Here is an 11,383-nt window from a genome sequence, read left to right on the forward strand (position 1 = left end):
TCCTGGACTAAATCAGTTAATTAAAAATATGGGTGAGCATAGTCCACTGAGGTTAAAAGGAGAACAATAGTCAGCAATCATTTATCACTGTGCCCTGTTCAAGGATTTCAAGATACCTGATTAACAGTGGCAATTCTCATTTAGATTCGTTATCTGAGGGAGCAGAGTTGTTATTGATCCAACAGCTGACCTCACTGCAGGCTTAGAGTGTGACAATAATAATCTCTCCATATAGTAGGCCTGCAGTCATTGACAGTTTGAGTAATCATTAGATGAAACAGATGAATAAACAGCTAATTCCAAAAAACTCTCATTCCATTTCTATTGATGCTTTAGACTTTCAACATGCTTCATATCTCTCTTTTTATCTTTCCTTCCTTCTCTATTTGTTCCTTTCCTCTTTTCAAATGAGTTATTAAATTTTTTTAAAGGAAATACAAGCAGAGTTCAAACTGAAAGAAGAAAAAGTTTTCCTCTACTCTCAATTTCAATATCTGCAAATTTAACTGACAAAACACTGATTAACAGGAGAAAACTATATAGATTTATTAGCATTTTACAAGCATAGGAGTTCATAGACAAGAAGTGAAATTCAAAGAAGCAGTTAGGTTTGGGGACTTACATGCCATTTCAACAATGGAAAGGGGCTTGGGCTTCAAGGAACAACAAGTTGAGAGAAAGTAACCGGAAAATATATAGGAGAAACTAATGGAAGATAAGGGTTATTTTAGTAAGGTTTATTTACGCAGACTCATCTCCATGCAAACTCTGTCTCTGGTAATAAGAGTTGCTCCTTTCATTCCTGGTTTAGGAGGTGGGGAGCACCTTCACAAAGGGAAACTTGTGCCTTTGGGGTCGTAGCTAAGGAAGGGGAACAGAGACCTCTTCCTGCATTTGTTGATTCTCGGTTGACTTCATTCTAAAATAATCCTTATGCCAAAATGGCACATTTGGGGGTGGCATATTCTGAACACTTTCAAAATCCTTTTTATTTCATCACATCCTAATGACAGTGACTAAGAATGTCTTCTAAATTCACTATATAAATGGTAATTTAACTCAAGGGGGAAAAACTTGACCAAATACTAGTTTTAAACGCTATAATTTTCGTGAGGAATGGAATGTCGACATGAAATCAATGCTTTTAGAACTTTTTCTACTAAAAATTCATGAATGAGAGCAATGAGCTTGAGCTACATCAACACAATGCTAAACATCTGGAGGGGAAGTGGAAAATGCAAGCAATTGTCCAGATACTTTGTCTACACAAAATTCAGCCATCCAGATGTTTGCTTTCCCCAGACCAAACATCTAGACAATTGGCAAAATTCCTTCCATTTCTATCTGTATGTGAAACATCCCTCAACTACTCTTATTTTAACAATGAGCTACATCCTTTTTGAGTGGGATTTTAACCAGACTGTCTCTCCTACTCAACTCTTCTCTTCTTTCAATGTATCTGTATATGATTTTAAAGTACAAAGGAATGAAAAAATAGCAAATTGTCTGTGTCTTCTTATTTTAGAGTAAAGTAACTGCAGAACAATGACTGGTTGGTTTGTCTATTCCTTGCAATACCTAGCACACCAGGTGCAGTCAATAAACATTAAGCCATCAAATAAATCAGAATTCCAAATTGTGGTCTGCATTGAAGAATACATTATAGTCAGCTGCTTTTGCAGCAGGGTGAATTTCAGAAAAAGACTCAATTGATTGGCTTTTCTCAAACGTTAATGTGCATACAAATCTCCTGGGGACATTTTTTTAAATGCAGATTCTGATTCAGTAGGTCTGGGCTGGGGCCCAAGACACTACATTTCTATCAGATTCTCAGGTTACACTAATGATGGTTGGTCCATAGCTGAGTAGCAAGCAGATGGCTTATTGGCAAGGGGAAAAGATTAAATCTGTCCCTTCACCAATTCTAAAGCATATCTTTTATAAACAATATTCCAAATATATTTAAGGAAAAAAGTTTAATAAAATAAAATGATTTTAATGTAAAATAATTGAATAACTTTAAATCATCAAAACATAAAAAACTGACAAAAAAAGAATGTGTAACCTGAAACTAAAAGGGCTATTTGGGAAAAAAAAACAATGGTTTACTAAATGCTAATAAAATCCATGTTAATAGTAGAAAAGAGCCAAAAAGATATATTTCAAGCTAAGAGTACGAATACAAACTAATAGGTACTTACTTTAGTACAGGTTATAAAAGTGCCCCCCCCCCCTAACAAATGTCAGTCTTTCAGGTGTACTTATAGCAAGAAAAAATAAATAAATTACATCTTCTAGTGTAGAATAGTTAACATCATAAATGGATCCATGTTTTCAGTAGGTTGATACACTGGATGGTCTGTTTTAAGAAAATCTTTATGATTCGGAATATTATGTGTTTTATTAAGTTATTTTCTTCACTATCCTATCTGAATTATCACAGTGTCTGAAACAGAAAAACAAAAGTTATTCATTTAATCAACATTGAACTCAATCACTGAAAAAGCAATGTGCCAGACACTCTCTAGGGTTGTAGTACTGAATAGCACGGATTCTATCATGGATCTTGTAGTCTAACAGGAAGGAAATATGCATGCATAAATAACTAGAACATGAATTCAAAGTGTGATAATTGTCATGACAAATATGCAAATAATGGGTTTTGGAAATTAAGAAGTATGAGCAGAATTGTGGTTAGATAATAAACCTAGCCAAAGGTTCTTTAAAAATTGCCTGGATGAAGTACTAAATTTTCTGAAAAACTCCCAGATCCAATAATTTAATAATCATGAGAATTCTCATTTGTATCTCCTCTTCCAATTCAAGCCAAAAGGGATCTTCATCTGATAAAGACATTAATAAAACACGTAAACAGTACCAACAATTCCCCATGTGAATACCTGCAATACTCAGTCAAACAGCTATCCAAATGTGTATCTAGCCAGTGGTGTGCTGGTAATTGTTTCACAATCAGCCCTGGGGGTTGGTGACAGGAGCTCTAATTTGTAGACTTTACTCATTTCCATGGTGTAAGTATCCATGACTGATTTCGGGGTATTAATGTGAGATCACTAAGCTCTGAGTGGGGAAGATATGTTCACAATCAGCCCTCCCACATGTCTGAATTTATGTTTAGTGGCAAAGAAGGATGAAGGCTCTGAAGAGAAACTGAGTTTAAAACTTGGTTCTGAGATTAATCAGCAATTGAAACTTTGATAAATTACTCAGCGTCTCTAGGTTTCGGTTTCTTCTTTTGTAAATGGGGAAATACTAATACAATCTGATTGTTATAAGAAACAAACTAATATGTAAAAAAATTATGTGTCATTAAGTGCTATCATTGTTAACCAAAACAATTCTACTAGAAAATTAATCCAGTCGGGCGCGGTGGCTCACACCTGTAATCCCAACACTTTGGGAGGCCTAGGCGGGTGGATCACAAGGTCAGAATTTCAAGACCATCCTGGCCAACATAGTGAAACTCCATCTCTACTAAAAACACAAAAATTAGCCAGGCGTGATGGTGTGCCTGTAATCCCAGCTACTCGGGAGACTGAGGCAGGAGAATCGCTTGAACCCGGGAGGCGGAGGTTGCAGTGAGCCGAGATCACTCCACTGCACTCCAGCCTGGGTGACAGAGCGAGACTCCATCTCAAAAAAAAAAGAGAAAGAAAAAGAAAAATAATCTTTGAGTAAATTTCTATTTTTTTTTTTTTTTTTTTGAGACGGAGTCTCACTCTGTCACCCAGGCTGGAGTGCAGTGGCCGGATCTCAGCTCACTGCAAGCTCCGCCTCCCGGGTTCAGGCCATTCTCGTGCCTCAGCCTCCCGAGTAGCTGGGACTACAGGTGCCCGCCACGTCGCCCGGCTAGTTTTTTGTATTTTTTTAGTAGAGACAGGGTTTCACCCTGTTAGCCAGGATGGTCTCGATCTCCTGACCTCATGATCTGCCTGTCTCAGCCTCCCAAAGTGTTGGGATTACAGGCTTTCTAATCACAATCTCCGTCTATAGCATTCTTCCACAAATATTTTTAATATATTTTTAGAAATAACACTACCAGTCGTCTCCTCCTGGGAACTGTTAGGACTAAATTTTAAAATAAGGTGGTCGTGCATAGTCATGAAAATACTGGTTCTCTGGGCCACTGTATGAATATTCTGGAAGATTTATCAAGCATTTTCATTCAGTATTGAGTCTAAGAAAACTTCATTTGACATAGTGCTAACAAATTATACTACTCCTTTGGGCTTTGGACTTATTGTGCCTTATCTTGGACTCTAATTACATAGTATCATAGCACAACATGAAAGCTAGAATGTGACCTTGAGTTGCAAGTCTTTGTGTAGTGTCAATCCCCACTGCCATTCACCACACTTATGGATCAGATTATAAGTGATTTTGTAGCAGACTGGATTGTCACTGTATCTTTTCATTGCCTCTTCCAGGGCTTGGCACACAGACTTTCATAAGTATTTGCTGAATTAAGATGATTTCCTACTCTTTCTAAGTTCCATTAACTTATTCCCCTAAGAAGCAAAGTAACAATTCCAAAGCCAAAATGCTAGAAAGCGTACTCCCTCTTTTGGAGAATCAAAAGACACATTAGCATGATAAAGGATTTGCAAAGTTTAGCAGTCAAGAAACCTGTTTAAAATTATTTAACCTAAAATTTTTTATTTAAGGAAGGAACTCCTATTAATAAGGTAACTATAAATGTTATTATCCAAATCTGGACTTTTTCTACAGTAAAATGAGACATTGTTAATAATTATACCAAAAACAAACATAAACTTAGGACTATACCAGATGAACCTGAACATATAGCCATCCTGTCTATGAACATCTTTTGCAAGTGGATAGAAAAATCGAAATTCCCACAACTACCATTAGATGGATCAAAGTTTAGGAAACAATGATTGATCTAAATCCTTCATTCTACTGGTGAGGAACATGAGGTCAAAGAAAAGTTAAATATTTTCCATTGGCAAGTCCCTTAGAACCCAGTCAGAGGTGGACCTGTGAATAAAATCTAGTTCGTTGGAATGCCATTTTCAAATCAGTTTCTAATTTATTCAAAGGTCATTAATCCTGAAATTAATACAACTAATCGTTTGGCTATGTCTTGACAAAGAAAAGAAACTCTGAACTTACATGCCCCTTTTGGATATCATTTCGTCATGCACAAAGTATTGACTTTGGGTACAATCAAATGTAAATTAGATGTCTGCCTGGGGCCCCTCGTCTCTTCAGAGACGTAAGAATAATTGCCTTGAGCCCGCAACAATTCCATGGCCTAGTAAAAGGCCAAGGTTTTACACCAAAATTTCTGCAAATTCCTGCAGGTCTGTTTCTCATAGCCTCCTCTGCCATCTGGGCTCATGATTCCTCTGTGACATACTGCACTAACCCACACACAAATATAGCACTCTTTAGTTTCCACAGAACAGGTGTAGTCTCGAAAAGTTGCTAAAATATTTTGAAAATTTGTATAAGGGAGAAGAATGAAGGATTATTTCATAGCAATGCAAATAATAGTAACAATTAAGCTGTAGCATTCTTAAAAATATTTGTTGGCTCTCCATCCCTTGAATTTTTACTGGCCTCCATCTTCTTACCATTTTCTGGCTCTTCATCCCTGCTCCTCTTCCCTTCTCTTTCCTCCTATCCAATGGGTATTTAATCTACTCTTCCTTGCTGGGTATTTAACCTCAGAATTCTTTCCCCTGTACTCATAAAACAAAAACAAAAACCTTTCCCTCTGCCCTGAAGTCTTGATATTACCTAGTATTCTCAACCGTGATAAGATTTGAGTATTGGGTCTGTGTTGGAGGGAGGGTTCTCTATTTCAATCATTCTTCCAATTAAGATAGAGCGTAGTTTAAAAGGAATCCAGGTGCAAATAATATTCTGTGCCTCATTAAGCAATTATATAGCTCACTTGGAGGATAATTGAGTTACTCGAAATGATGGTGACTTGGACTAGGGTGGTAGCAGTGAAAGTGTAGCGGAATGAACAGATATGAAACCCTTAGGAGTTAGAAGGAATAGATATTGTGGTAGATTGAGTAGGTGAGGATGAAGAGGAATAATCAAGCACAACCCCAAGTTCTCTAGCTTGGGCAACTAGAGTGTGGAGGACGCCATTTACAAAGATAGTGAGCCCTGGGAGGGAGCAGATTCAGAAGGGGATATGATGAGATCAGTTTGGGAAATGTTGAATATAAAGTATCCAGGATGTGTGTGTTTGGCAGTCAGGAGAGTGGAAGTGAGAGATAGTCACAAATATCTGGCTCTGAGTCCTAGTTCTCCCACTTACTAGGTATGTGCTTTTAGCAAACTACTTAACCTCTCCATTCCTCAGTCTCTTAATCTGTACAGTAAGGATTACTATTATCCTTCTATAGTGTAAAGATAGATCAGGATTCCTGAGATAACACATATGAAACTCTTAGCCTATCTCAATAAAAATAAGTAAGAAAAAAATGTAGCACCTCCTGTGTGCCAGACACTGCTCTGAACACTTTATATATATTTACCCACTTTATAACAATCCTATATCATAGATACTATTATTGTTTCCATTTTCCAGATGAGGGAACAAATGCAGAAAAGGTAAGCAGCTTGCAAAGGCAGGAAGTAACAGATTTGAACCCATGCAATCTGGCTTGAGTCTACATACTTAACCACTGCACAAGACTTTCTCTTAATAATATCAGCTAAAATTGTTATAATCATAGATTTGGAAGTCACTAGAACATTAGAACATGTGCTCCCACATTATGTTCTGGTGACTTCCAAGTCTATTATTATAAGAAATTGGGAAGTTACCAAACAATAATACTAATAATACCTCAATTTCATTGCATACTTATTCTTTGAAAGGCAATATTCTGAATGCTTTATGTGAATATCTCATTTAACTTTCTCAACAGTTCTATGAAGTAGGTACTATTATTTCTCTCATTTTGAAGAGGAAGAAATTGAGACATGGAGAGGTTAAGTAGCCTGTTAATTTCACAAGGATATAAAATAATGAAGTAAAATTCAAACCCAGAGAACACCTGACTCCCACACTCTAAAATGAAATATTGGAGTGGATAAGAAGGCTATGTAGATATGAAAAGAATGCATAAAATGAAGTCATGAGGAACACCTGGTTCCATTATCCTCCTAAGAAATTCTTTTAAATGTAAGCAATCACCTCCTCCTTCCCTTTGCCAAAGATGACTAGAAAGAATCCCTTCTTCCAGCCTTTCAGAGCACCTTGTCTATACGTCATGTACAGCACCTGGTCATGCTGTCATTACCAGACATCCATTTGTCCCACCAGAATTTAAACCCTGCCACACAAGGAGCCCTTCACTCTTCACTAACTCCCCTCCAGCATCCAGTGCCTTTATCAGCCCCTCTTCATGAGTTTGCTGAATTAAACTGAAAAGGAAGGATTAGGAAGATGGAAAGCAGAGAAAGGAGACTGACAAAAAGGAGCAGTTGATGAAGCAAGAAGGGGAAACACTGAGAAGCAGCAAGTGGAAGTGTTTTGGCCTGCCTTCCTAGCCTGAGAAGGGAACGACTAGTTGTAGAATAGAGTGAGAAGTGGAATTGTTTTCTAGATCCTTCTGCTACCTGGAAGGCTTGGGATGTCAGGAAGACCTTCATAAAGGAGGTGACCATGCAGTAAATTCTTCAAGGAAGAAAAAGAGATTCCACTAGACATGAAGGTGATGAGGCACAGAGAGAGGAGCATTCCAAGGCACATTTGAAGTGCCACTCTCTGTTTCTTGCTTAATGGAAGAATAAGGCTAAAGAACTCATCAGGTGCTCTGATAAGAATCTTGTGTGCCATGCAGAAAAGTTTAGGCAGGGAGTCCTGAACTCAAAAGCCCATAGGAACCATGGAGCTAACATCAAAAAACAGATTTGGGGGGCTCTTTGCCAAATTGCCAGCATTTGCCCTGTCTGCAGGAACAGCCTCTACTCAGCTTCACCCTTCTGTTGCCACCCGGGAATGCAGGCACACTGCAGCCAGATTTTTAATTCCTTAAGAAACCAGAAATCTACATGTTTGTGTAAAATAACCCTAGTTTTAAGTACTGACAACCTCTTCACAAAGGAAAACCAATGAATGTTTTTAAGCAGAGAATAGGATCAAATTTTAATTTAAAAACAAATTATTGGGCATCCTTCAGAAGAGCCAACTATAAAGACTGCCTACTAGTAGTAGCCAGAATTAGCCTATTGCAATTGGACTAGTGAGCCTCAGGAAGCCCGATCCAGTGACACAGTTGGAAAAAAGAGTTTATAGTTATAAAATATTTAGGCAGTAGAAGGACTAGACTTATAGACTGACTTGAAATAGGGATGGTAAATGAAAGAAAGACAGGTTGAAGCCTTTTTCCATCTAAAGTTGCACAGTGTTAAACGGTAAGCTGAGTTCACTTTAAGACATGTTAATTTTAAAATGCCTATGAAATACCCAAGAGGTAATGAGAAACAACATTAAAAATAAAATCATGAAAATTACGTAGCAACTTTAAAAGGTGATCATGCATTAACGTCAAGTGGTGAAAAAACTACAAATATATATCTACACATTGATTACAAAAATCTCCAATGCTATACAAATCATATATGCATACAAAGGCTAGATGTAATTTTGAAAAATGAAACTGGTTTCACGTGTTGAAATGACAGGGTTGTGGGTATTTTTTTCTTAATTTTCATTCACTTGTAAAAATTGTTTTGCAGTGAAAGTCATAAAAAGGTGATCAGGAGTTTCTGTGAGAGGTAAGAGAAGGTGGCCATAAACTAAAGAATTTAAGGAAGGCTTGCTGGAGGAGGTGAGCCTTGAACAAGGCCCTGAAGGAGTAGAAAGCAATTATTACACAAAGATGAATGTTTCCCTTGCTTCTACATGAAAAACTGCAACCACTTCAAAGAACGAACAATACAATTCTACTATGTATAATGGCAAAGTGGTAACAAAGCTATTTGTTACCTTGAAACTAATCTGATTTGCATCTAGAAGTCTACTCAATTTTCAACAGATAAACCCATGTTTTTTGTTTAAAAATTGGCTTGATATAATGATATTTTCAGGGATCTAGAAAGAAAGCCTGGATCTAGCACAGATTCAGTCATTAATTAGCTATTAAGTCACTCTTTCTCTCTGGGCCTTTATTTTTCTTTTGTAAAATGGGGCAGTTGAATTTGTTGGTTTCTTATATTTCTATTCAAATATAAAATATTTTTATCTGCTAAGAATATCATATTCATATTCTTCACATGAATCTCAAGGCTTACGAAATTATTGACACACACAGTTTTGTGTTATTTTATTGTTGGTTAAAGGAAGTACATTTTTAAAATCGACCATGCCTCTTTAACAAATGAGTTTGTCACTTAGAAGCAGCCATCCTAAAAGAACAATGGAATGATGTGTTAAAGGCTAAGCTACAGTGCCAGCTCAGAAACAACACACTTGAGACTTAAGACACTGACTTTGAGGATATGTATATATGTGCTAACCTAATATTTGGCATATGGCACTGCTATGGTCTGAATGTTTGTGTCTCCTCACCCCCCAAAATTCATATGTTGAAATCCTAACCCTCAGGTGATCGTATTGGGAGGCAGGGCCTTTGAGAAGTCATCAGGTCATGAGGGCAGAGTCCTCATGAATGGGATTAATGTCCTTATAAAAGAGGTCTGAGAGATACCCCTTGTCCCTTCCACCATGTGGAGACACAGAAATAAGGCCCCGTCTACAAGGAAGTAGACCCTCACCAGACACCAAACGTATCAGCACCTTGATCTTGGACTTAGCCTTCAGAACTGCAAGAAATAGATATCTGTTGTTTACAAGCCACCTAGTCTATGGTACTTTCTTTATAGCAGCCTAAATAGATGAAGACATTAGACTAACACACTATGTCTCCAATAATTGAATACAAATGTCAAGAACAAAGAGGTAGAAATAGAAATACCCCCTCTCATTATTACACTCAATAACCCACTTGTAGTATTTGCACTTTCTGTACCACAACCCTCGGTTTCTGCTAAGTTGCAGGTCCTGATTCTCAGAGAAGGAACACTTTTGCCAGGGATACAGTGGTGGTTCCACTTAACTAGAAGGTATATTTACCATCTGGCTAATTTAAACTCTTCCTGACAGCAGTAGTGAAAGAAAGGAGTTACTGTACTGGCTAAGATAATCAACCTTGACAAGGTTGTATATGAGAAGTTAGAAGTATATCTACATAATGTGAACATGTCTATGAATGCGGGAGATTCACTAAGGCATCCCTTAGTATTTTCAAGCCCCGTAATAACTGTCACTGGCCAATTATAAGAACCACAACCCAATAACAGCAGGGAACAGAAGGCTTAGAATCCTCAGAATGAGGGTCTGGATTATCCTCAAAAGCAAGCATATCGGTGGAAGTATTGACAGTGGGTGGCTGAAACCTGTAATGGACAGTGAAGGAAAGAAATGATATCAATCATAGCCTCAAGACCACCTGTAGCAACACCATAGTTGTTTTTAACTGATTCTCTTGCCTTCACTCTTCTAGAAAAATGCAATTTGAAGGTGACTTTGTGACGGTTTGTTTTGCTGTTGCTCTAACAGAATACCACAGAATGGATAATTTATAAACAACATAAGTTTATTTGACTCACTGTTCTGGGGATTGGGAAGTCCAAGATAGAGGGGCTGCACCTGGAACGGTTCTTTTTGCTGCATCATAACATGGCAGAAGGCATCCCATGGTGAGGAAGTACATGTACAAGACAGAGAAAAAAGAGACCAAACTCCTGTGATAATTAAGCCACACCCCAATAATAGCATTGACTCACTCATGAGGTTGAAGCACCCATAACCTCATCACCTCTTGCAGGTCCCACCTCTTAATACCACCATAATGACAATTACATTTCAACCTGAGTTTTGAAGGAATTTCAAACCATGCAGCAGTTGAACTTGTATCTCCACTTTCCAGGAGAATGTGACATCTCTCGTTCTAACAACAAAAAAAAAAGTTGCTCCCATATTTTAGATTAAGAAACACATATAAATAGAGGGCACAAATGAATCTGAATGTTGCAAGGGGTGAACTATATAAGGCAAGTCTTTTTGCCAGATGTTCAGATTGTATTGGTTTCAGTTGTCTTTGAGACAGCTGCCACCATGTCCATCGTATGCAGTGTAGACTCATCAAGATTTGCTGTCTGAGGGTAACCAGCCACTCTCCAGAGCCTCTATCTTCTGCCATTTTCCATCTGACTCAGATTCAGGTGAAATACACCAGACAGTATTGGTGTTAACTTCTGAGAAGCTGCTGAAGATGGTTGATGATACAAACACGTAGTGTTGAGGAGTCAA

The sequence above is a fragment of the Macaca fascicularis genome, chromosome 2, assembly GCF_037993035.2.
Source record: "Macaca fascicularis isolate 582-1 chromosome 2, T2T-MFA8v1.1".
NCBI lineage: Eukaryota > Metazoa > Chordata > Mammalia > Primates > Cercopithecidae > Macaca > Macaca fascicularis.